Raw genomic sequence first — 27,882 nt, 5'->3', positions numbered from 1 at the left:
GTATTTGGAAGTATTAAGTATTTGACAGGCAGTCAATTAGAGGAGAAGTAGTTGTTTCTGTTGGTAGTAGACGATAGGACTTGCTATAATGAGTTTAAATTATGGACAGAAAGATACCAGCTGGAAATTAGGAATTTTTTTTACAGTAAGAGTTTTTTACAGTAACAGAGAAATTATTATTGCCCCGCCCCCGGAATGCCCGGCCACGCCCCCGTCCAGCCCCATTGGCGCTACGCCACTGTTTGAATCCCACCACCATGGGAACCTGTTACTAAAATTTTTGGATCCCACCACTGATTTGAACACTGTTATACGAAGGGCAGCAGTATAATACGGAATGGGCGAACCATCCTTTATTATTCCCTGTTCTATTTCTATGCACTGGTTACCCTACGCAGGAGCTCATTCAACTGGGAACCAGAGCTGTCAGGTCACTGTATCTTCATTGCATCTGACTGCTATATTTTCTCCTGGGCACCAGTCTCCATTGTCGAAGGTCTAGTAGTAGTGCATTCCAAGGAGAGCTCCCGCCCCCATCTGAAGGTTGGCAACTTTCTTTGCGTTGACTTTCCGCTCCATCCCATTTTGTGCTCCAGTTTCCTCCGCTAACCCTCTCAGTTCTCACATCTTTTGCAAACAAAACCAAGATTTAATCATGTTTGACTGAAAGCTAATTTTTCAGACTTGCACAGTTTGTGGTTTTCAGATTAGTTTAAGCAAGCCCAGCCAGGCTGCTAGCATCTGGAGACGGTCCCCAGATTTTTCACTTGCCGGTTGCTGGGTTTCTTTCTTCTGCTCCCGAGAGCCAAGGGGAATGGGGAAGGAATGCAGAATTTATTCTAACCGTCTGCGGGTCTCCCTGAAGGAAACACAAATTGGACTCGCGTTGCCGTACTGTGGCAGCCAATGTGTGGGCAGGACACGGATTAATGCTGCGGAAAGGGAGGGGTCAACTTGTTTTGTTTAATTATAACAATGAAGCTGTGAACTTAATAAGGAGGAAGCTGGAACTGCTGGGGCTTTAATTGGCAGGGTTTGGTGAGAGTGAATCTGCCGGCTGGAAGCCATATGGAAGCAGCAAACTGGAGCCCGTTGACGGACAGTCTGAACCGACGGTGCTCTCATTAATTCTAGCAGCAGAGTGGTGATTGATGTGTCAGCTCCCTGCTGCTCTGACTTTCAGGCTGATGGATCTACATCACTCTCGCTGCAGTCCAGACCTAGGGAAGGGAAGGAAAAGAAGGCTAGAAAAGGGATAATGGAAGAGCAACTCACAAAACTGGAGCGTGGTCTTCTTGGGCCCCAAACAAGATGGATAGCCAGGTCCAATGGTTGGATGGAGAAGGTCTGTGTTCTGCAGGCGGGAGAGAGCCTTGGTTTATTCCGCAGAGGTGCCCGAAAATATTTGAAGAACGTTTCCAACACATTTTTGATCTCCTCCCCACCACCCCCGTTGTCTGCACTTCCCCCCTCAAAACGATTCCTGGCCGCCATTTTGTGTTCTTCCAAGGCTTTTTAAAATTCTCCATGGAATTGATGCTTCAGTGCTTTGTGCTGCAATTCCCCATAGCTCATGTAATCAAAACTTTGAAGATTTAACCCCCCCAAATTTAGAAAAAAAAACAGAAACCAACAGCAGCAGTGGCGTAGGAGGTTAAGAGCTTGTGTATCTAATCTGGAGGAACCGGGTTTGATTCCCAGCTCTGCCGCCTGAGCTGTGGAGGCTTCTCTGGGGAATTCAGATTAACCTGTACACTCCCACACACGCCAGCTGGGTGACCTTGGGCTAGTCACAGCTTCTCGGAGCTCTCTCAGCCCCACCTACCTCACAGGGTGTTTGTTGTGAGGGGGGGAAGGGCAAGGAGATTGTAAGCTCCTTTGAGTCTCCTGCAGGAGAGAAAGGGGGGATATTAATTCAAACAAAAAATGATTAAAGGAATGGAGAATAGAGTGAGCTCCATGACGTGATAGAAAATGACACCAAGGGAAGTTCAGGGACAGTAGGGAGGCATGGAAAGCATATTAAATAGATCACACAGCTGTGAAAATGTTTTGAAAACATTTCAGGCTAAAGAATCATTATAAAAGAGGATGCATATAAAACGTTTCCAGGCTGGAAATAAAACTAGGGAGGGGAATTTAGAACTCCACGAAGTAAACATTTTATTTCCTTCCTCAAAACCCTTTACTTTGGTTGTGCAGAAAGGGCCGTTGAGAGGTCCTTACCAAAATGTGCTCAGGTTGACGCATGTAAACGTTCTTATCTGTCTGAACAGGATTAGTGTCTGTAAGGGTCTGGTATTCCAGTCAGAACTAAGGCCCCTTCCGCACACGCAAAATAATGCGTTTTCAAACCACTTTCACAACTGTTTGCAAGTGGATTTTGCCATTCCGCACAGCTTCAAAGAGCACTGAAAGCAGTTTGAAAGTGCATTATTCTGCATGTGCGGAATGAGCCTAAGTCTCAGGAAGGTTTCAAAAGCTTTATTCAGAAACTGTGTCAGCCCAATGGCCAGGTAGCTGAATCTGGGATTCAAACTCCCCGGCCCCAGTATATACCTTAAGGTTACAGTTTGGTTCAACCCACAAAGCCCCCACTTTTGCATTCCCCCGATATCAGCATGAGAAAGACAGTACCACAGAAACATTGTTTTGGGAAAGGCAAACTACTCCCTGTGAAAGGAAAGATAAGGAGTACTCGGCAAGCTCTATTGGACTAGTTGCATGCGAACAAGGGAAAGAGGCCCCATGGCCTTTGGGCAGCAGAGATGGTTGGTCCAGCTGTGGCTGGCCTGGGTACGTGCACTCTGGCAGGCCGAGAATGGCGCAGGCCTGACAGCGTCTAAGGTCAGAGTGAGATGAATGCATGCCGCATGGCCTATGGTTTGAGTCTCCTTGCAGGAGAGAAAGGGGGATATAAATCCAACTCTTCTTCTTCTTCTTATCCCGAAGATAGCATAAAGCATAGGTTCCCAATATGGTGTCCACGGGTGATGTGTCCTCCGACACCTTTCCTGCTGCTTGCCAAGTGCTTATAGAAAGTGGGTAGGGCCTGATGGGGTTTTTGCCCAGCAGCAATTCTGGTTGAGCGTGCAGATTTTAAAAAACATTGCTTCGGCAACCGCTGGGACTTCAGCCGAAGGGTCTTCCCTGCGTAACCGAAGGAAAGCTGTGAGTATACAAGAAAATATTTTTAAACAATATGTTGATTTAAAAGCACGTGCCGATTTTAAAAAGCATGCTCCGCCGCCGTCATCCTGCGTAGGAGCAGTTTAAACCTGCACAGCACAAATAATGCATTTTAATAAAAGTTCACAGCAATGAATATGGAGCACCGGTGTCAGCTGAGCTGTTGTATTATTCACTCCGACGTGTACAAGGCTCTTCCATTAATATTTGACTACAGGGGAATGCAATTAAAAATTTTCCGCTTCAATGAGTGACTCGACACGATAAAAAGCTTCTGAATTGCTACAGAATAAAACTTAGTGGTGATCTTGCTGTCGCAGAGGAGGGTGCCACGTCTTCGAGAGGGAGAGGTCTGTGCCCAGATCCTTTGCTCCTAATTCACTGCTCTAATACCATGTACTCGTCTCCCTTCTCTTTCAACCCTGATCTTTAATTTTCCCCCTCATGCCACCCAATTATCATCCCTAATTTGAAGCATATCTGAAAAAACCATTTTCTTCTCTTTGGAGATGTAACATTTCTGGAAATTTTGAAGCCACCGGAGAAAAAAGGGGAAATTGGGAGGAAATTGAAATAGTCTTCTTCTTGAAGAAACAATCTTCTACAATACGGGCAGCCCCATCCAAAGCCTCTAAGAGGACGTTCCACCGGTGTGGGGAGGCAAACAACAAAGAAAAAACTCCACCACTGGAGAGTCCTCAGTTGGGCCATAGGTGTCAAACTTGCGGTCCTCCAGATGTTATGGACTACAGTTCCCATCATCCCCTGCCAGCATGATGCTGGCAGGGGATGATGGGAACTGTAGTCTATAACATCTGGAGGACCACAAGTTTGACACCTATGGGCTATATGCACTTATGCCACCCAAAAGGGAGGTGTAAGTCTGAGAGCTGGGGGTACAACATAACTGCTGCAAACCTGGGATGGAAATTGACTAATGTTGTTCCCACTCCTAGACTGCCCCTGATGCACCAACACAGATAGCAGCAGTGTGGGAGCAGTGCTACAGCATTTGGCACCACATCAAGGCACCACGGGGTGTGGCCATAACTTCCCTTCAGTGTTTCTGCCCCTCCACCAGAGTAAGTACCCCGGGGAGGCTGAATTCATCAGCAGGGGCAGGGAGGGTGAATGCGTTGGCATGGGCAATCACCCCTTCCATAGAGCGATTCGGCCCCACTCCCTTTGGATAGGGCTGTTAATTTTTCTTTTCTTTTCCTACTTTAACACAATAAAACGCATCATTTGTACGCTTTGGAATAAGTATAGAATTTGAAATATAAATGTCTTTGTTTTCAATAAGAAAAATTGCAAGTAAGCTCAATATTTTATTATTTGGACAAGGGCTCTCTAATACAATCAGAATAGGTAGGACTCCCAGCGTATTTGGATATTGTGATAAACTTTATAACACTGAAAATGCTAATGAAAATACATTGCTGAAAAGTTCAAACACATCACAGCATATCAATTGTTGCCAAAATTATCTACATTCAAACAAAAAATAATGGAAAATGCTGTACAAGGCTACAGCATACCTTATAGTTATCTAATTACATAGATTGTCTTACATTAAAAATGCATACTATCCATTTTGAGTAAAACCTTATATGTAATTTCACTCATTCCAAAATCATTCCAGAACAGGAAGATTTTTGTAGTGTTCCCAAAACGTCCTATTTTTTCCATTGGAAAAGAAATGGGGGGGGGGGGGTGCTGACTTTTTCATCCTATACATTTTGCGTGAGAAAACTCTTCTCTTGAAAAGTATTTTACTCATTCAAAATTTTCATAAGGGGTTTTTTCCCCAGTGTACCCACAATTCCTAATTTTTCCATGGCAAAAATTGAAAAAGTCTTGAGCACTTTTTCCTGCTTTACATTTTGAGCGAGAAAAGTCTTGTCTTAAGAAGCATTTCACTCATTTAAAAGTTAAAATAATACATAGGATATTTTTGCAGTGCTGTCCCTAAAATCCCTATTTTTTCCATATGAATTTGTATGTCCTTCAGGGAAACATTTCCTTGTTTTCTTCAAGACCCTTGCATCTCTACTTCTGACTCAACTTGAAACAACTGTGCAGCATACAGCATTGCCTGTAAGGACTCAGGGTACACCTTGGTTTCAAGAATGTTTAGAATAATTTATTGCAAGCCAACACAAGCAAAGCAAGCACCCTGGGTGGAATTTGCCTAGATCCCATTCATATGCATGCAACGGTATGCTGCTAGAGAGGAAAGATTTATTATTTAAATTCCTGCTCAGAATTAGTTATATCTTCCAATAGGAAAAAAATCTCATAAAAACATTAAAAATGCCATGAAATCAAGACACGGGAAGCAGATCAAAGAACGTTTGAAAGATAGATTAAATGAAGGAAGATGTTTAAAAGCAGGGATGAAATAAAAGGCATCTTTACATCTTAACTTTTGCCCAGTGTCAAATTTGCCCTTAGTGGGCCAGGTGCTCAACAGGGTGTGGGAAGTGTAAGGATTTCTGTATGGAATGGATCATAATCCTACTCTCTTCCAATCAGCTTTCCAAGTGTCGTGGATGTCCAGCTTTCCAAGTGTCGTGGATGTCCAAGTGTTGTGGATGTCCAGCTTTCCAAGTGTCGTGGATGTAACCTGGTTTGCCAAACTCCTGGCTGGGTCTGAAATCTTCTGCTGTTACAACTGATCCCAAACAACAGAGATCAATTCACCTGGACAATATGCCCGCTCTGGAAGGTTTACTCTGTGGCATTATACACCTCTGAAGCTCCTCCCCTCCAAAACCCTGCCCTTCTCAGGCTCCACCTCTAAAATCTCCAGGTACTTCCCAACACAGACCTGGCAACCTTGTCTCAAGGGCACCAGTATTATCAATCATGAGATCCCTGAATTAACATCAGATCTGCATCTTTTGTTTATATGCCCATGTAACCTCTGTGTAAGAATGGGATGACCCACAAAGGGGTGGAGTCTGAAAAGAAGCAGAAGGCTGCAGAACTCATGAGGTTGGAGGAAGCAAGGCTACCAGGCTGGGAACTTGATTGATTTTTATAAGCCCTTAACACTTTGCAGCAGAGGCGTAGGAGGTTAAGAGCTCGTGTATCTAATCTGGAGGAACCGGGTTTGATTCCCAGCTCTGCCGCCTGAGCCGTGGAGGCTTATTTGGGGAATTCAAATTAGCCTGTACACTCCCACACACGCCAGCTGGGTGACCTTGGGCTAGTCACAGCTTCTCGGAGCTCTCTCAGCCCCACCTACCTCACAGGGTGTTTGTTGTGAGGGGGGAAGGGCAAGGAGATTGTAAGTCTCCTGCAGGAGAGAAAGGGGGGATATCAATCCAAACTCTTCTCTTCTTCTTCTTGCTTAAGGTAACTGCAATATTGTTCGAAACTAGTGGGAAGGGAGTTGTTTATTTTTGCTATATTGTAAATGTTAGAATTTATTGTGTCAGGGTTTTTGTGTATGTAATTGGTGAGAGTTCTTTTGGGGACCTTCACCATCTTGAAACCAGTTCACCAAGCATCTGGAGTCTTCATGAGCCAACCACCAGCAGGAAGAATGGACTTGGCATTATCAGACTGTAATTGGAAGGTCTTGGAATGAAACTTGAACAGGACCTTGGAGTGTTAAGTGAAATGTTAATGTTTTATAAGTGATAATATTTGACAAATGTTAAAGAAAGTCAGCCATTTTGTTTAAAATTCAGTTGTTGCAAACTCCTTCCAAGGTCTGGCCCACAGAACCCACAAGCTGAGGTTACACCCACATATTTCACAGGATTCAGACTTGAAGGGGGAGGGTCACTGTATGTTTGAAGGTATCTGAAGAGACGTCCATTGTTACAGGATGTCAACTACCTCTGCTATTTTACAACAGTGGTTTTAGAGAGTGTTCTTGTTCTGCAATAGAAATGCTGAGTTATAGGCTCAGTATGTGCACATGTTAACGTGATTACCAGATAATGGCAGGCAAATTTGACTAGGGACACTTCCACCGAATAGGATTTTTCTCCAGTAAGTACCTACCTAACCTTGAAAGACCAGGGTGCTTAAAGAAATGCTTCAAATGTAGACATTATTGGATGGGAAAGCCTGGGAAAATATGGGAGGTATTCCTTTTTTATTTTTGTGAACACTTTAAACATGCCAATGGTAGAGCTACAAAGTTATGGAAAGCTCTGTAGAAAAATCTCTATAGAATATTTATGTTCCTTTTGGAATGAGTGAAATTGTTTTTTAAAAAAAAAAAGGTTTTGCTCCCTTGAAATGTATAGTATGATAAAGTCTGAGGACTTTTTTCCAAGGAGATAACTGGCGGATTTGGGAGAGGACCGAAAAATCTCCTATGAGGGTTTTTGTTTTCTTTTTGAATTAATGAAATGCTTTTTAAGATAAGATTTTACTCATTAAAATGCACAGCATAAAAAAAGTATATATAAGACAGTGTACAGTCATGGATAATGATAATTTTATATACTAGTTTTGCTAAGCCTTAAGTGATTCATTTCATGGTGTTAAAGCAGTAAATAAGTTTAGGTTTGTTAGGAAAGTAAGTATTGCATATATTTCCATTTTTCCTAAGATTTCCACACACACCCTCTCAATGCGGGAGGGAGGGCTTTACCCCATTGTTTCAAAATTTCTAGAAATGTAATGTCCCCAGAAAAGCTCTATTTAGGAGTATGACAGGAGATACTTGGGTTGTCCTGAACCATTGCGAGATTTATCAGTCTCGGCCAGCACTTTGAATAGTATTTGGAAACAAACTGGGAATCTATTAAACTCTTAAAGCTGTGATGGCGAACCTATGGCACAGATGCCAGAGGTGGCACTCGGAGCCTTCTCTGTGGGCACGCGCACAGAGTTTGTCATGTGGGGAGCGGAAAATCACCCCCCCACACACACACACACACACACACATCTAGGCCGGCCTGGGCTGCTGAGCACAACGTGCGTGCACCACGGTGAGCAGGGAGGACTCGGCTGGTGGACCTGGTGCCTGTGCTCCGGGTGGCTGCTGCCTGGGGGGGGGGGGCAGAGGAGGCAGAGATGCTAGAGAGGCATAGAGCGGTGCGCGTGGGACTTGCTGGAGGCTAGAGCAGGCTGGCCTCTGCTCAAGCAGGTGGGGCGGAGGAAGAGGGAGCCAACCGTTTTTGTCTAAACTAAACCTCAGCATTCAGGTTAAATTGCCACGTTGGCACTTTGCGATAACTGTGTGGGGTTTGGGTTGCAATTTGGGCACTCGGTCTCAAAAAGGTTCGCCATCACTGTCTTATAGCATTGGGAAATATGTTCTCAACAATCAACCCCAATCTATATCCAGCCATATTCTAGATCATCTGAGGTTTCAAGACAGTCTTCAAAGGCAGTCCCCCATACAATAAAAGACAGTACTCATCCTTGAAAGTTACTGGAGAATGCAGTTGTGCTGACCTTCTATGGGTCAAATGATAGAAGGACTCCCCCAAGTATTAGTGGCCAAGTAAGCTGTAAGTCTCTCCCCCATCCTTATGTATTGATACCTCAAAAAGCTCTGCAGGGTGAGGGGTATGGCTTAGTGGTAAAAGATTGCATTCAGAAGATCCCAAGTAGGCTTGAGCTGTACCGAAAATATTCAGTAAAATTCAGATTCGGGTTTATATGGGCATAAAAATCATCTGTATGCCCAAATAAGATGAATATCATATTCATTATATCAGAATATATTCGGGTATAACGAATAATTTTGGTCTGTCTGGTTTTTTTATTTTGGGGGTTTGGCCTGTAGGGGGTGCATTTTTAAAGCTAGTGGCACCAAAATTTCAGGGTATCTTTAGGGGACTTCCATGCTGATACCACCCAGGTTTGGTGCAGTTTGGTTCAGGAGGCCAAATTGTATGGACCCCCCAAGAGGGTGTCTGTGACGAATGCATTTATCCTGCATTCAGGTTACAGGGTGGAGCCGCCCCTGAAAGAGTTAAGCCCTGGCCAGCCCTGATTGGCCAGAGAAAAATACGCAGATACTATAAATACTGTCAGCGAGAGTGCTGAGGGGTTCTTGCTTTTGAGTCTTCTGAGTTTTTGGCTCTGTGTGAGCTTTTGTGCCTTCTGGTATATTTTGTGGCAGAGTGAGGAGAATCCGTCCAGATCTCTCACTGCTGTGGTTTAGGAATAGCTGAGGAAGCTATTCAGTCACCAAAAACTCTGAGTTTGGAGGAGAGTGTCCGCCCTCAGGTGTTTTGTTTTGGTTTTGAGGGAAACCTCTAACAGTCTATAGGTCTGTCCTCCAATACAGTGAACACCAGTCTTGGGAGGCCCGGTTCCTGTGGCAGAGAAGCCCGATTTTGGGAGTGTGGGAGAGGGAGGCTGTTATGCCTGAATCCCACTGGGCGTAGACTGGGTGTTTTATTTTGTGGTGAGGAACAGCGGACTGAAAACTTTATTTTATGAGGGAGTGTGAAACCTCCACAGTAACATCTTTAAAGAAACATCTTTTTCTGAAGTAAAATCTGGAGTGAAGTGACACCTGTGAGTGTTCATACATTGTGTAACTTAAGTGAAGTGCCTGCAACCGTTAAGCTAAAACAAACTTTCTCTGAAACCAACACGCTTAATTCCTCTCCAGTTTACCTGAGAAGCCTCTGTTAAAGCCAGCAATAAAAGTTTTAAGTTTTGTTCATCTTTATAAACCGCTCCAGTTTATTATTTCTGTCTGTGTCTGTGTGTTCCCCAAACAAAAGAGTGGTGGCCGTTAAAAATCAGTATTGAGTGGGCTATATATATAGAAAGAAAATTTATTTTTGGTGGCAGCGAAAAGAATATTTTTGGTGGCAGCGTAGAAAAGAATATATAAGCGCCTTCTTTTACAGTGTCCCATCCCCCATTGTTTCCAATAGGAGCTAATGGGAGATGGGGGATACCCTTTGAGGGTCTATAAAATTGTATCCCCTGAATAAAGCTTCACCAAACTTGGATGGTATCATCAGCAAAGTCTCCTGAAGATGTCCTGTGATTTTGGTGCCACTAGCTTAAAACATTCACCCTTGACAGGCACCTCAAGGTAAGTATTGGGGGGGTTTCTGGGGGTGAATTTTTTAGGGTTGTTAAATTTCTTTAAACATTGCTTAAAGGGAATTCAAGCTGCTTGAACTCCCTTTAAACAATGTTTAAAGAAAAACCAACAAAGTAATCCACTTTTGGGAATACAGTCACTCTCCCTTCTTGCCAGCCTGAGCCTGCATCCAGCGGATCTTTAAGATTTGTGGCGTGCAAGATCTTGTAGGCAAGAGGGGGGAAGTGTGCAGAATCTTGCTGAGGAAAGGGGGAAGTGGCGGCATTCAAGGATCGTTTAAATGATCCCTGAATGCCCCTGAATATATACAAGCCGATCCAAATACTTTCTATTTGGATCGGATTGTATTCGAGTATAATGTATTCAGGACGAATATTGCCTGAACGTGCCCGAATAGGCCGCGATTCAGCCCAAGCAGATTATTCGTTTCATCCGAATCACCAACCCTAGTTCCAAATTCAATTCCTGGTGCTCAGTGACTCTCAGCAGAAATGGCAGACTATAATGAAGTAAATTGATTAATAAATAATGTAAGTCGACATCCCCAATCTTTGTGAATCTGTGGGCACCTTTAGAATTCTGACATAGGGCACAACTTTAAAATAGGTGGTCCTGGAGCTAAAACCAGCCTCAAAATGGCAGGGAGCTAGTATAGGCAAAATCCAGCAGCAACTCTTTGACCTTTCAGCCAAATGCTCTGGTTAACAAAATGCTGTTTAAAATGAACATGTTGAAAAAAAAAATTAGGATTCACACAGGTTACCTTCAGTGACACAGTGCTGTGGAGGCAACTGCTTGAAGCAATTTTTTAAACATCTGTATAGCCAATCAGAAACTCTGCTGGGCTCCATTGGCCCTTCCCACATTCCCACATTTGGAGGGTGCCAGGAAAAGTATCCGTGGGCACCGTGGACACTGAGGACACTAATGTAAGTGATGTGAAGTACCTTCATCCAAAATCCTGAAAAGCTACTGCCGGTCAAAATACACAACACTGCCCTTAGGAGACCAAAGAACTAAAAGTCTGCTGAGAAATATATATATCAAAACTCGACAACAGCATTCTGACCACAGCGTTTTCATGGACAAACAGTCTGTTTAATCAAGTTATGGATTTGTTCAGCAAAACAAACACATCGAAGCTACATCTCATGCACTCTGCTCTGCTAGAGGAATGTCTGGTACAGTAAACAGAAGAGACAGAATAAACATGGTGTTAGGTCCTCGGTAAATAAGTTACCAGCTAGATGGACACAGCAATATACGCTTGTGAGTTCTTATTAATACATCACAAAACATTTTTATTGCCAAGTGAGAGCAAGACCACCCAACGATTGCCTTTCACTGTAACATCTGATTGGACGCCATTCCAGTTGCTTCATAACGACTGCCTAATTATAATCTGATATTGTCATAATTGTGTAAGGCTCCATGGAAGGTCTCCATGGGCCATTAGGCAGTTTTATCTCATCAGCCTGGACCTGAAGTCTCGCTTGTGCCACGAGGCAATTTTCATTTTCTGGGGGAAGTGTTTGGCTGTACCACTGGAAATTGTATTATGAATTTGATCTAATGAGCAAGCTTCAATATTTTAATATGTCAGCTGAGTTCTGCTTGTGCTTTTTAACCCCTTTCACTTTGCACTCTCTTAGATGATCAGATTCAAAGGCGGTAGGGATGAGTAATTTTCAGTACTTGCAGAGTAGTATAGCGGGCAAGAGTGAGCTAAGATCCGGGCTGTGCACCCAGATAGTTCCAATAAAAAATATACTTGAAAAGAAGAAGAGTCTGGATTTATATTCTACCTTTCTCTCCTGTAAGGAAACTCAATGTGGCTTGCAAGCTCCTTTCCCTTCCTCTCCCCACAACAGACACCTTGTGAGGTAGGTAGGGCTGAGAGAGTTCTGAGAGAACTGTAACTAGTCCAAGATCATCCAGCAGGAATAAGAACATAAGAACAAGCCAGCTGGATCAGATCAGAGTCCATCTAGTCCAGCTCTCTGCTACTCGCAGTGGCCCACCAGGTGCCACTATGAGCTCACATACAGGATGTGAAAGCAATGGCCTTCTGCTGCTGCTGCTGCTGCTCCTGAGCACCTGGTCTGCTAAGGCATTTGCAATCTCAGATCAAAGAGGATCAAGATTGGTAGTCATAGATTGACTTCTCCATAAATCTGTCCAAGCCCCTTTTAAAGCTATCCAGGTTAGTGGTCATCACCACCTCCTGGGGCAGCATATTCCAAACACCAATCACACGTTGCGTAAAGAAGTGTTTCCTTTTATTAGTCCTAATTCTTCCCCCCAGCATTTTCAATGGATGCCCCCTGGTTCTAGTATTGTGAGAAAGAGAGAAAAATTTCTCTCTGTCAACATTTTCTACCCCATGCATAATTTAATAGACTTCAATCATATCCCCCCTCAGATGTCTCCTCTCCAAACTAAAGAGTCCCAAACGCTGCAGCCTCTCCTCATAAGGAAGGTGCTCCAGTCCCTCAATCATCCTCGTTGCCCTTCTCTGCACTTTTGCTATCTCTTCAATATCCTTTTTGAGATGTGGCGACCAGAACTGAACACAGTACTGCAAGTATATAAGGGCATGACAATCTTTGCAGAATGTAGGAGTGCAGAAACACATCTGGTTCACCAGATAAGCCTCTGCCACTCAGGTGGAGAAGAAGGGAATCAAACCTGGTTCTCCAGATTAGAATCCATCTGCTCTTAACCATGACACCATGCTGGCTCTTGTTTGCAAGTATGTTCTGGTCATCCAAAATGGTATTCAGGATTTTAAAATACGAAATATTGATTCCCCTTGCCCCAGAAATATTCAGGAATATCCAAAAAAATATCCAGGCTGCTTTTTTTACACTTCTCAGGATTCCCTAGCCACAGGAGGAAGGCGGCTGCCCCAGGCAATAGGGTTAGAGGTCAGAAGAAGCATTTGAACTGTCCGCCCATATATGATGATTCTCACATCCCACCATAGATTTGAACATGGGCCAACAAGGAGAAAAGCATCTCGACTCCTCTATTTTTATTTTTATTTTATTGTTCCGCTGCTGCTCCTCTGATCTGCTTAAGATTTCTACGGCCTCTTGCCTGTCTGGGAAGATTTTCTTGTTCTCTGTGTACAGGACAGCTCCGGGACTGGTGGGATTTGTTTCAAAATATTGTTTCAAGTTTTTCTGTGTGCGTTTGTGCACATTTTTTGCTTGGATGAGAGGCATGAGTCAGCCGTTTTTTCTGGCACTTTTCAAAACAGCTTTGTTTTGTTTTGTGCAACTTTAAAAAAACTCCTTGGTTTTCTTCTCTTGACTTGGCTTAGAATTTTTAAGGGCTTTGCATTTCCTTCGTTTCTGAACGCTTCTTATTTTTTAAAAGGCTTGTTTGTACTTGAGGGGATTTCCCCAGTGGTTACTGTGTTATTTATTTATTTATTTTGCATCTCTTTTTTGGTTCCGGTTTTACAGTTGTTCTGCTATAATTGTTGGAAAGACCTTTCTCCGTGGTGTTTTTAGCCGGAGCAGTATCAGGGTATCCCTGCGGGCTTTTAAATTTTAAAAAATCACATTTTGAACCAGGTTCAAAGGGTATTTTCTAGTTATGCTTTAATAACAGTTAGCTGTAGGCGAGTGAAGAATTTTTAAAAGATTGGCTTAGCTTGGATTCTCTGGGTTGACACTGATTCTGTCAGACTTGTTCTATTTGCATTGACTTTTTGGCCATTGGTTGCTCCTATGTGTCTGGCTATTGACTTCTTTGATTTTTTTTCCCTCCCAACTGAGACAAGCAATATGTAAAATCCACATTACAAATGGCATTTTTTTAAAAAAATATCTCGAAGGGACCCTTGCGGGGATACTGGTTGGGCTCAGGGTTGGTACCGCTTGGCACAATTCTTCGCAGAAAATAAACACGGTACCAAAAATGTTCTTACTGAAACGAGAAGAGATGTTAAGTAGCAGCAGAAGATGAAGAGTTGGTTTTTACATCTCACTTTACCTTTTAAGGAGTCTGAAAGCAACTTGCAATTATCTTCCCCTCCCCACAACAGACACCTTGTGTGGCAAGTGGGGCTGAGAGAGCACTCGGAGAACCGTGACAGGCCCAAGATCACCCATCAGGCTTCATTGGGAAGAGTGGAAAATCGACCCTGGTTCTGCACATTAGAATCCACTGCTGTTGACCACTACACCATGCTGGCTCTCTGCAAAGGCTGAGACCAACAAGACAGCCCCAAACTCCTAGCCTCTAATGCCCTGGGCTATATACTAATTCAAGTAAGAAATGCACAGGACTACTGGGGCAATTTCGCACTTGAGAACTGACACAGGGTCGACTCATCAGGCTGAAAAGAGTCGACCTATTCAATCCCTCATAGCTTCCCACAGCAGCCGAGGTTGTCCTGCCGGAGCTGAGTTCAGTGGGCGGGATCACCTCGCCGCGTCATTCACTCGTCATGCCTGATTGGCTGCTGCGTTCGGGCGGGAATGCGAACGTGCGTCCCTTTTTCCCCAGTTTTTTTAACGTTACAGCTACATAGCGTTGACGTCCCCTCCAAAATGCCAAACGTTTATAACACGCCACCCGAAAGGAGGGAGGGATGAGGTGTGATTGATTGTTGCCATTTCATTGCTATGAGCAGCGGGCAATCTGCCCTTCATTACTGCGCATGGTCGTCAGTGTTATACGGAAGTGGGAGGGAAAGGCGCGCTTTTTGTCTGCATGAGTCTTCCATTCTGAGCATGCCCAAAACATTCGTCTATGATTGGCTGAACTGGCGAATCGACCCGACGAAGATTCCCCACTTCGTTTGAGTTCAACCTGGCTTCGCCGGTTTACCCCACCTCGGAGGAGAAGTTGAAAATTTAATGGCAGAATGGAGCAGAGCAGGATGAACCCACGTCGGATTCACCGGATGTGGGGAACACTTGGGTTGAACATACGTCGAACTTGAGTTCACACGGTAAGTGCAAAATCGCCCCTGGGAAGGCTTCTAGGGGTGACCATGTACTAAAGTAGGCAGTGGTGTAGCGTCAAGGGGGAGGGGTGCGTGACGGTGTAGGGGCGTTCTGGGGGCGTTCCAAGGCAGACGGGGGCGTGGCAGGGCATAGGGCACACACTTGCCCCAGGCGCAGTTTCCCCTCACTCCGACCCTGGAAGTAGGACATGCATTGGGGGTATAATTCCCACGCAGATGGAAGCGAGGAGTTATTGGTGTACAGGAGCTGCAGGTAGGAGCATAAGACTTGACCAAACTCGCTGCTTATATAATCTCCATCCACTCTGGAGAGATAAGGGCAGGAGGGCTCCTTCAGTTTCGCCATCATTACTTATATGGTGCAATGCAAGGTTAGTGAGGTATAAAACTGCTCGTCTATCTGAGAGGCTGGAGGAGACAAATATTGATCTGGCTTCTGTGACAGAGACCTAGACTGCATTATAACTTCTTCAGGGCTGGCAGGATGTCAAGAGCCGTGGGCATTCTAATTTTATTAGCACTGATAGTTGATTTGAACTGATCTACGATGTCAGTTGAGGGTAGTATCCGCGTGCAGATGGGAATGGGAAGATACTGGAATGGGCTCTTGAAAGCTGAACAGTGCGGCACACCCAAGGGTGCTCCTTATCTAATCTTTCCACTATCCCAGGGGTAGGGAACCTGCGGCTCTCCAGATGTTCAGGAACTACAATTCCCATCAGCCCCTACCAGCATGGCCAATTGGCCATGCTGACAGAGGCTGATGGGAATTGTAGTTCCTGAACATCTGGAGAGCCGCAGGTTCCCTACCCCTGCACTATCCCAAGAGTGGGGAAGGGTACAAGGCTGTATTCTTTAAAACTCTGTGACACCAGGTCTGTACCCTTGTCGGGGTTGTGGAAGAGAAAATTAACTTGACTTCTGTGACTGAAACCTGTTAGAGGAAGAAGATGGGGTGTGTCTGTCGCAGCTTATGACGCCTGGTGATGTGGTCCTTTATCAATCCTGTCTGGGATGTAAGGGAGGGGTAAAATATAAGTGGCCTTGATTGGCTTTCCTTGAGGTTAGCTCCAAAGGATGAATTGAGACCTTTGATTATTTTTCTGCCTGCTTAGTTCTTCACAGGGCACCCTGTCTGACCTGACAAAGATAATGGCCATTCTCACACAGACCTGCAAAACAACGGATCTGTCCTGCTCAAGTCACTTGTCCCTATGAAGGGGCGAATCCACAGGAGTGTGGCTGCTGCGGCCGTCCATGGCAACGGGATGCAACGCGGAATGCTGCACCAGCGTACCTGCGCCTTTACCATCACCGGCGTAGCTGGGATGGTCGGAGGGCCTGGCCAGGGGAGGAGTAGTGTAGCCACAGTGATGTGGCCAGGCAACCGGCCCATTGGATAGGGCTGGAAAACCATTAAGGGCTTTGCTCAGGACAATCAGTTCCTTGAACTACATCTGATAACTGAGAGGTAATCACTGGAGTAACTGCATAGTGGGTAATAATATGGGACACATTTATCCCATTGGAGGGTGTTTCAGGATTTGATCCTTGGGTTTGTGTCCCTGTTCACTGATCTTTGGCTCTTGGTAAAAAGATTTTTGAGTTAGGGTTAGACTGTAAGCAAGGAAATCCCTGCCATCTCGGATCTGCTCACCCTAGCACAAGTTTGCCCATTAAGCCATTTGTTTGTCCTTTGATGATGGTTGTCACAGTGGGAGAACCCAGAAGTGATGTTCCAGGACTCAACCAAAATCTCTGTGGCAAAAATCCTAGAGATTTGGGGGAATTTGGTAGAGCATCACCTAGAAGTGAGGTCACTTCTGGGTTTGGACACAACCCACACCCTACGTTCTCCAGCCACAACATTCAATAGGCCTGGCAAACCTACACCCAAGGCATGCGAATCATTATCGAGAAGGGTCTGTTGGTCACTCATGATGCTCTGCAGTGGTTTGAGCTAGGAGCTATAGGTGACAAAGAGCAGAGTGTTGCCATTATCTCATTATCTGCCTTGTAGTGGGCTAGTTCTGGTTTTATCAGAATGTTTCTTTACCTCATTGGCTGTTGTAATCTTACGAATGCCTGCAGTAAATCCTTGAAGTGTCAGTCCAAGGAAATGAAGGAAATGCAGTTATGATGTAGTGCCTGGCTATGCTCCGGGAAGTGGCTGGAAATCCGTAAATACGTGTAGTGAACTGCTTATTTACCACTCCAGTTAAATTTCTCCATTTAAAAATCCTGCTCTTACAAACCTTCGTATTACTGTACGGTTCAGAGCATAATGGGAATTCCACCAGTACTGATCCACTTGGCTTCCTTTGAATTATTGTGCTGCTCTCCAAGAGCCAAGGATTGGCACCTGCCAAAGGCCACTGAGCTCTTCACCCTGCAACTCTTTCTCTTCTGCATCACTGCTACCAACTTCCTACTCTATCTTTTATATACATATATTGGCATGAGGTGCCAATATATATAGCAGTGGTGGTGAACCTTTGGCACTCCAGATGTTATGGACTACAATTCCCATCAGCCCCTGCCAGCATGGCCAATTGGCAACCTGCCCAGTTTGGGGTTGTATTCCCCTTAGAAGAACCTCATAGTCTTGGAAGGCTCCTAGTTTCCTATCTGAGGTTAGTTTTGACCTTTAAAGCTTAAAACACATGAAGAATCACTTTAACATGTATATAATTGTACTTTTGAGATCACAGTTATGGAAGTGTATTTGGTGGAGACCTGTGTGAAGGCCTTCTGTGTGGCTGAACCTAGCCTCTTAACACCCACCCCCCATGCCTACCTCCCTCACTGCTTCGAAAGCAATGGAAGGATTCGCCACCACAGATATATAGTAATTATAAATCTCAAATACACAGCAAATATGACTACCCAAGTGGCAAGTCTACACATAAGCATCTGTAAAGGATTTTCAAAGATCGAAAAATATATCCATATGCAGTTCTCATCTATATGCCCTATGCTGAAATGGTAATAAGGTTGTAAGGTCCTCAGCCCACTGGATTACTGGAGATGGGCTTTTATCTCTCCAGGGTTATATAAGTCTTTTAGCAACAGTGGAGCACAGAGGATCCCTTTTTGTGGACCATCAGTTAGTCTCCAGATAGGCAAATATATTGTGAAAGGTAAACAGTTTAAAAATACAGAAGCGTTCTTAAAGATCAATGAATATTCTAATACAAAACCAATACGAAGTGCCAGATTAACCTAGGACAGTGATAGCGAACCTTTTTGCAACCCAAAACTCACTTATTTATTGCAAAGTGCCAACACAGCATTTTAACTTGAATACTGAGGTTTTAGTTTAGAAAAATTGGTTGGCTCCAAGGCGTGCGTTACTCAGGAGTTAGCTTGGCGGTAGTCAGTGGCTTTGCTTTGAAGCAACCGTGCAACTCTTCCAATGGATGAATCACGACCCTAGGAGGGTTTACTCAGAAGCAAGCCCTACTGCCAGCAACCGAGCAATCCCAGGTAAAGGATCGCGCTTTAGTTCTTCACATGAAAATCAGTGGGGTTTCACAGCACTTAACAGGGTTACCTACACTGCTTCCCCAAAACTAGGTCTTAGGTTAATGCTAATAATCGAGCCCAGTGGCCCAGGTCAGCCGAGAAGTGTTTGAGGGGGCACTCTGTTTGCGCGTGCCCACAGAGAGGGCTCTGAGTGCCACCTCTGGCACCCGTGCGATAGGTTCGCCACCACTGACCTAGGAGTTCCATTCCACCACCTGCCCCACCTAGATGTGGCCACTTCAGACTAGAAAGGGAGAGGAGAGGTGTCACCTGGACCTGGTTCCACTCCACCACCCGCCCCAGCTAGGTGTGGTACAGAAATTGGCCACTTCAGACTAGAAAGGGAGAGGAGAGGTGTCACCTTGGACCTGCAAACTACCACATTTTCTACATCTTATCAGCAGTGCTTTGATGCCATAGCATCTCCTCCTCCCCAGATCAGTTGCTGCCCTGGAGATGATTCTGCATCTAATGAGAAAAGCTTTTTGAAAGGTGAATAACGTCAAGAGGGGACTACATGCCAGTTCGAGCTTTGTGACAATTTTGTCGTCAGTAACGGATGTCATGATGTGTCCGTATGCTGCTTTAAGAGGTTTATGACTTTAAAAATTTGTACTTTGCTTTGGGTTCTAAGTTACAAGGGGAAAGTGGCATATTTAACATATGCTAAAATAAATAAGTGCAATTAGAAACGTTCCTTGGAAGGGGCTTTGCTCCACCTGGGAGATATACTGCCTCCTCCTGAAACCTTGGAGAGCTACTGCCAACCGGAGGCTCCAGCTACACATTGCATTGTCTTCCTGTTTGCTGGGGACCAACTCCAGGAGTTTGGCGCTTCCTAGACACAAAACAGGCTCTTTTCTGCTTGCAACTACAGCAGGAGGGGGAAGCGGCTTCAGCCTCTCCGCCCTGCTGTTTTTGCATCCTCAAAAAACCCCAGGGTGCCGCTATTGGCACTTGTTGTGAAACTCAGGTATAGCCACATAAGTAACATGATTTTTACAGAGCAGCCAACAGCAGCTCAGTGGGGTTGTTTGAGGATAGGAAAACAGCAGGGTAGAGAGGCTGAAGCGGCTTTTCCCTTCCTTCTCTGGTAGCAAACAGAAAAGAGCTAGCATGAGTTTGAGAGGCACTTGGGGCTTTTCGGCACACTTGAGTTACTCCTGATTTCCTTGGGAGTCGATCCACAAGCATTGGAATCAGCTTGGGCATCGTTGTTCTGCCTGCCTGCCCTCCCTATAAATTTTCACTGTTGTGGAATCAATTAATTTTCTTCTAAACAGGCCTTTAGGGGTAAGAATCAAAAGAGGGTGCTATTATCATTGATGGCGTCATTGGCAGCTCCACAGCACCCCATTTTTTAAAAAATGGTGCTAAAATATCAATATAATGCTGAAGTGTTGTAGCAATACACTTGGGAGATTCTCTGAATTCCCAGCTTTAATTTTTTTTTTTTAGTAAGTCTCTTGTTCCTTCCTTTGCAGAGATATGCGCTTTTCCTTATGCCTCTGCAAAGGAAAAGGCTAGAGACTTCTTTATGAAAGCTTGGGACTAAGAGAAATTCCTAAATCCATGTTGCTATGCTCTAGTGATATGTTTATATTTTAGAGCTTTTTAAAAAAAAGAAACATGTCACTTAAATATGTAAAGTCTTCAAAGCGGGAGAAGAGGAAGTGTTTTGACCCAAACTGTCCGATCATTGAACAGTAGGTTGGAGGTGGGTGGGAGTGAGTGGGACAAAGAAAAACCACAGAAACATTTCACATGAGGAAAAAGCCAGCCCAAAATCAGCTTCCAGGAAAAAAAAATCAGGGTAAAGGTGTCTCAAAGGAACTGGGGGGGGGGGGGGAAACAGCCCAAAGTGAAAACTGAAAGCAGAAAAATGTGTGTGGAAATCAGAGACTAAACCGAAGGAGTATGGGGCTAGAACCAACCAAAAAAAAGTGGGAAACTCCCAAATCTCTCATAGCATGTGACAACGTCCTCGTATTCTTCCCCAACAAACATGACAACATTACATTGTGTAGTTGGAGCCTGAATAGATGGGCCTCTGATCAGTCTCAAAATAAAGAAGTTCTGCCCGTTCATATATATCTTGTACAAAAATGAAATCTTTTGTCCCGGGCCATTTAATGCATTCTTGATTTTTTTTTTGCCTGTTCCATTCCAAAAGACAAGGTAGCAATGATCATTCCTACCTTAACTAACTCATCTCCAGTAATGCCTTGTATCTCACACACATGCAAAGGTGTCCTCACACTACACACACTCAGTCTAGCCCAAATGTTTCACCTTCCTTCGTTTCTTTCAAATATCATTGTTTCTCAGGTACACCTGCAAAGGTATTAGGTTTATCAGTGTGTGATTAAGTGTAGGTGCCTGCTAATGGTGGGCAATGGTCTAACAGTGGTGGCGAACCTTTGGCACTCCAGATGTTATGGAGTACAATTCCCATCAGCCCCTGCCAGCATGGCCAATCGGCCATACTGGAAGGGGCTGATGGGAATTGTAGTCCATAACATCTGGAGTGCCAAAGGTTCACCACCACAGGTCTACCATTTCCTGCTACTGCCTGTTGACACTCAGCTAGTCAGCAAGCAGAAGCAGGCCAGCAGAAAGGGGGGAGCAATCTGTATCCTCAACAATTAGATCACTTTAAGCAGCACCTTCGCAGTGGGAGGGACCTTCTGCCACTCTCCCAAAAGCTCTATGGAAACCAAAGAGTTTGGGGCACCTGCTAGAGTTTCTGTCATGTGGGAAACTAGTATTTCCATGCCACACCTGAAGTGATGTCACTGCGCTGGGGTGCGGTCTGCTGTTCCCTGTACTTGACTCCCAAAAGCTCCCTCTGGTTACCAGAAAGGACCTGGCAACTCTAAATAAGTGGAACCTCCAAGTGCAGAGATATAGAAGACCTGTGAAAACCAGGAACAAACGGGGTACAAACAGGAAAACCATCTCTGTGGCCCTACTTCTGGGTACTCTGGGGCATCTGGTGGACCACCACAGAAAGCAAGAAGCTGGAGTAGATGGATCATGGCTCTGTTCCAGCACAATTCATCTTCTGCTGTTATTCTGCTGTTGTATGAAATAATAAGACTGAAGCATTAATGTATGTGAATTACTGTGAACGCTTTAACAGAGCTAAATAAATATAAACTATTGTTATTTGTGTTGCCACTACTGCTGTTATCTATCCTCTCTCCAGTTTATCCCAAGCAGGAAACCCATTAGATGCACCCAACTGGTTCCCCTCTGGCATGCCTTTGGTATGCTTTCTTTTTAAAAAAAATCTATATTTTATTTCAGATACCAACAATGCAAAAAAAAATCCTGTTCTAGTAAATAATAAAATTAATCACATTTTCTCCCCCGATTCTAGATTTGTTGCTTTGATTTATCTCATTATTGTGTAGCATTAGGCAGAGACATCAGACACAAACAGTGTAGCCAGCTCCCTACTGGGGGTGGGGGATCTCCTGCCCACCACTGCCACTACCTGACCTACCCCACTGGAAGTCCCTGCCTCCCCCCCCCCCATCTCTCAGCAGTTGCCAGTGGGGTTGCCAACTTTTAGGTGGTGGCTAGAGATCTCCCACTATTAAAACTGATCTCAGGCAACAGAGATCATCTCCCACAGAGAAAATAGCCACTTTGAAAGGTGGATTCTATTTGTACCGTATCCCATCGAAATCCCTTCCCTCCCAAACCCTGCCCCCCTCAGACTTCACCCCCAGAATCCGCCAACAAGAAAAGGAGAAATTAAAAACTTAACCCCAAAAAAGAAATCAAGTGCCAAAAGGTCAAGAATAGATTAGGGCCACTAAATGTAAAAAAATATATTGCTGTATAGCAAAAATACATATGCATTTGTTCAAATTAAAATGATCACATTATAGTAGACAGCCCATGATAGCCTGCCTTATGTATGTAAAATCACTATGACTTAATACAAAGAGATCCTAACAGTTTATAACCTAAAACCAGACTCGTTTCAGCCAACTGGCTTTCCCCAGTGGTCAAAAGTGGTAATACAATGTACAGTGGAACCTCGGTAATCGCCACCTTCGGTTTACGCCAGTTTCGGAGTTCGTCGGTTGCGCCCGGCCATTTTTCTTCCTCGGTTGTCACTGGGCGCCTCGGTGTTCACCTACACTGTTTGTGCAAATTTACGCTTTTTGCATAAATTTGCTACGCCATTTGCGTAGCGCATGCGCAAATGGCGTAGCCTCGGTTTACTCTGGTTTCTGAGTTCGCCGAGCGCTGCTGGATAGATTACTAGTGATTGCCGAGGTTCCACTGTATCTGCTGCACAACTCAGTGGTGTCGCGCCAACGAGGCAGGGGGCACAAAGTCCCAGGCATGTGCCTGTGTGGGGGCACAGAGGGGGTATTCCAGGGTGGGCGGGGGTGTGGGGCGCACGTGTGCCCCAGGTGCAGTTCCCCCTCATTCCACCCCACTGCAACTACAAGTGCAAATGAATCATTTAAATGACTGAGATCAATCATTAGAAAGCTGTATACCATTGGGACCCAGGTCTTCAACATGAAGCCAGGGTCCACTCAAAACATATAATACAGTGTGCCAATCATGCCAAATTCTGTTACAGCAGCATCCTATAATACCTCAGTCAAAAGTCAGGAGTAGGGGCAGCGGGAAGAGTGAGGCCCCTTCCGCACACGCAAAATAATGTGTTTTCAAACCACTTTCACAACTGTTTGCAAGTGGATTTTGCTATTCCGCACAGCTTCAAAGAGCATTGAAAGCAGTTTGAAAGTGCATTATTCTGCATGTGCAGAATGAGCCTGAGACACACAAAATGTTAAGGGATTTTGAACAAAGAAACAAAACGCCAAGACAACTTTGAAGGGAGCACCGAGATCCAGAACACTGAAAAAAGCAGAATGTAAAGTATAATCTCAGGCTCCTTTCGCACATGCAGAATAATGCACTTTCGAATTGCTTTCAATGCTCTTTGAAGCTGTGCGGAATAGCAAAATCCACTTGCAAACAGTTGTGAAAGTGGTTTGAGAACGCTTTATTCTGTGTGTGTGGAAGGGTTCTTATTTTTAAAAATACCAAGTACATAAATAGAACCCGATAGCAGAAAGTTTTCCGAACACTCATGCTTGTAAACTTCCAAGTACCCAACACGTAAACTTAAGGGATTGTTAGTGATTCAACCTGACACCTTCTGCATGTAAGGCAGATACTTTATCACTGAGCCACAGTCACTCCCTAAAGTGTATTTTGCTCCACGATATACACTTGTGACTCTTTCAGATATGTAGAAAAGCTGCAATCAATGACAAAAAAATTTCATGGCTGCACTATCTTTACTTCAACTCAGAGGGGAAGCCAAACTAGAAATTATAGCGGAAACACAAGGGTCCCAGTCTCATAATACTAATGCGAGCATTTGGAGAGCCAAACCCTATAAACACAGTTATGGACTTAGATTCTCTTCCCAATCAAGGCCCAATTACAGCTTCTGAATGCTCCCATTTAATTAATACTTTATCTCTAGGTAAAGCTCCATTTGGTTTGGTTCATATTGAGGGTTGTTATAAAGGAAAGGAAAATGGCGAAACCATGTTCCAGCTGAAATGGATGTATCAAAAGTTAGAATTACCAAAGCTCCGTGCGAATATTCCCCCTGAGCTTTCAAGTTAAATACTCGCTTGGTGAGGCCCAATTTTGGCCGAGCTTTTTCAGAAATCGATCATACTAGTAGCATTCTCTGTAACTGGAAACCAAGCATTATAGTTCCTATTTATAAAAAGGGCAATAGGGATAACCCTGCTGCTGCTGTCCTATTAGTCTTCTTGATATCTCTCCTAAGCTATATACTCGCCATCTATTATTCAAATTGGAAGACTGGGCAGACACATCCAATATTTTCAATCCTGAACAAGCTGGACTTAAAAAGGGCCACAGCACAATGAATCATTGCCTGACCTTGACGGCCCTGATCCAGAAATATACCCCCCCCCAAAATGGGAGAGACCTTTATGTGTTTTTGTTGATCTCTGCTATGCTTTTGATTCTATAGACTTGAGCAAGACTGTGGAGCAAACTGGATGAAACCAATATTGACAGAAGGCTTTTTAGACTGCATTGGAATTGCATTCCAACTTCACAGCAAGGACTCGAGTAAAATACGGTTCCCTTACAGACCGTATCTTGTTAGAGAGGAGTGTCAAACAAGGTTACTTGCTGGCCCTTTTTTGTTCAATATTTTCATTAATGATTTTATTCAGGCTATAGAATTTCCAAAATTTCTTTCCCCCCTCACGGGCAGGCTGGAAAATTTCCGCTCTGTTGTACAGGGAGGATATGGGAATTATGTCATTCACTAAAATTGGACTCAGAAGGATGCTTGTCAGATTGGTCGATTACTGTGATAGGGAGAAGCTGAGAATTAATTATAAGACCAAAAAAGTGTATTGGAAACAAAAGACACAAGCACAGATGAACTATCAAAGCCCATGAAACTGAGCAATGTTCTTCTTTTAAATATCTTGGCATGGTCTTTCATGCATCCTTGTTCTGGCAGGTGCACCTTCATTCCAACTTATCAACAGCTCACTGCTCAGTGGGAGTCATTTTCAAATTCATCTGTTCAAAGGGCAGACAGCTTATTGCCTCGGTTAGTAAAGCATTTCAGGGCAAAGTCATCCTACAGTTTTTGTATGGGGCTGAAATTTGGGGATGGCATGGGAAAATTCTTGCTTAATCCAAAATAATTCAGAACACCTTCTTAAAAAAACCCTATGTATTTAATGTTTTAATGTATTTTAATGTTTTAATGTCTCAGTTAGTAGATAAATGCCCCTTTTCTACTAACTCTGTAATTTATAATGCCAATAAAGGCTTTGGAATTGGAATTGGAGAAAAACCCTGGGACAACCACAGGGCACCCCTGCTCCATTTATGAGACTAGACCAGGGGTCTGCAACCTGCGGCTCTCCAGATGTTCATGGACTACAATACCCATCAGCCCCTGTCAGCATGTCAAATTGGCAGGGGCTGATGGGATTTGTAGTCCATGAACATCTGGAAAGCCGCAGGTTGCAGACCCCTGGACTAGACATTGGTTTCCCCTCTGTCACCTCAACAGCCTATTTGAAATTATTAACATACTATAGGACAGTGGTGGCGAACCTTTGGCACTCCAGATGTTATGGACTACAATTGGCCATGCTGGCAGGGGCTGATGGGAATTGTAGTCCATAACATCTGGAGTGCCAAAGGTTCGCCACCACGGCTATAGGAAATGTGTCAGCATAAACAATGACTGTCTGGTAAAATACAGTTTCCAGTACATCAAAGAAGGGACCCAGTGGTCTAAATTACTGTCCCCAGTTTTGACTTCCATCGAAGTGGTACAGCTTTTGAGACTTAAAAAGAAGTTCATAAATGGCTTTTTGAAGACGATGCCCTTCATGATATCAGGATGACTCATCATTCAAAATGTTCTTCGTGACATTCTCGGTTTAAGAAAAATATTTTTTTCTCCCATTACTTGGCCAATCTCACCAATGCCTCATTAAGAAAAGCATTCTCTAGTGCACATCTTCAAACCATGCCATCTGAGTTCTTGCAGGGCAGATTCTAAAAAAACACACCTGTGGAGCAGCGTCTTTGCCCCTGTAGTCTCAATCAGGTGGAAGATATTGCCCACTATGTTTTACATTGCTCTTTCCATGTGCCCATCTGCCATAAATTGCTGAACCAATTACTGGCCAATTTTTCCAGCTCTGATGAGGAATGCATTAGCTTTTTATCGGCTGATGTTATCCCGATCGCAGGAAAGTGCAGTATAGGGCCATTAAGACAGGCACACCTAACACAGTAAGAACACGACAGTTAACTGCAGGGTCAAATGCCATCGATTATTTGAATGATGGCCATTCCACAGAGATTCCCCACTCAGAAGGCATCATATGCGGACTGTATTATCCACAAGGCTGACTAGGTTGAAGCCTAAGGGCCCCGCAGGGACTAGGGGTCCATCCAGTGGTGGGATTCAAATAATTTAACAACCGGTTCCGCTGGTGGGGTTCAAATAATTTAACAACTGGTTCAGAGGTGGGATCCAGCAGGTTCTCACCAGTTCCGGAGAGTGGGTTACTAATTATTTGTGTGTGCCGAGAGGGGGTTACTAATTGGGTCTGCTTGTCGGTTAGAAATTCCATGAGGTCCAAAAATCATAAAGTCCTGTTGTTTCCTATGTGGCTGGTTAGTGAAGGTAGAAAATGGGAGATAATTCTCCCTGTTGGGCTGTTTTAAAAACATGTTTTAGTAATATGGTAAAGTTCCTTGTTTAAGGAAAGTATCCTTCTTTTGATTTCTAGAAACAAAATTAAGTATTTGAAAGTATTAAGTATTTGACAGGCAGTCAATTAGAGGAGTAATTGTTTCTGTTGGCAGTAGACGATAGGACTTGCTATAATGAGTTCAAATTATGGACAGAAAGATACCAGCTGGAAATTAGGAACTTTTTTTTACAGTAAGAGTTTTTTACAGTAACAGAGAAATTATTAATGGTCACGCCCCCTCGTGCCCTGGTCACGCCCCCTTGTGCCCCGCCCAGCCCTATTGGCGCTATGCCACTGTTGAATCCCACCTCCATGGGAACCTGTTACTAAAATTTTTGGATCCCACCACTGAACTGGTTGTACACAAGCACCATTTTAACAACCGGTTCTGCCGAAGTGGTGTGAACCTGCTGAATCCCACCCCTGGGCCAATCAATAATTTTTGCAATAAAAATATTTAAAAATTGTGAGCAAAATTTTTCAAAATGGATTTGGGGTTTTTTACAGTGGTCTAGTACCTATCATACCACAGTCAGCCTGTCAGCTGTAGTGGGGTGAAAGACTGACGTGCAGAGGGGGGGGGGCAAAGTACCTGAAAGCCAAGCGGCCCGATCATGATTAATACATCCCAGATCTTATGAAGTCCCCTACCATAGCTGCGCCTACAGACAACCAACATCATGACAACCAGCCAAATGTGCCATCCCTTCTGAACAGAAGAAAGGAAATGATATTTCCGGACCTCCCCTTCATGGCCATCAGCAGTAACAATCACAGTAGCCAACGCTTCCAAACTGCTGAGTGCGATGGAGCTGTGGGGCAGA

Source organism: Sphaerodactylus townsendi, linkage group LG14 (assembly GCF_021028975.2).
Source record: "Sphaerodactylus townsendi isolate TG3544 linkage group LG14, MPM_Stown_v2.3, whole genome shotgun sequence".
Lineage (NCBI taxonomy): Eukaryota > Metazoa > Chordata > Lepidosauria > Squamata > Sphaerodactylidae > Sphaerodactylus > Sphaerodactylus townsendi.
This window is presented reverse-complemented; position numbering follows the sequence as displayed.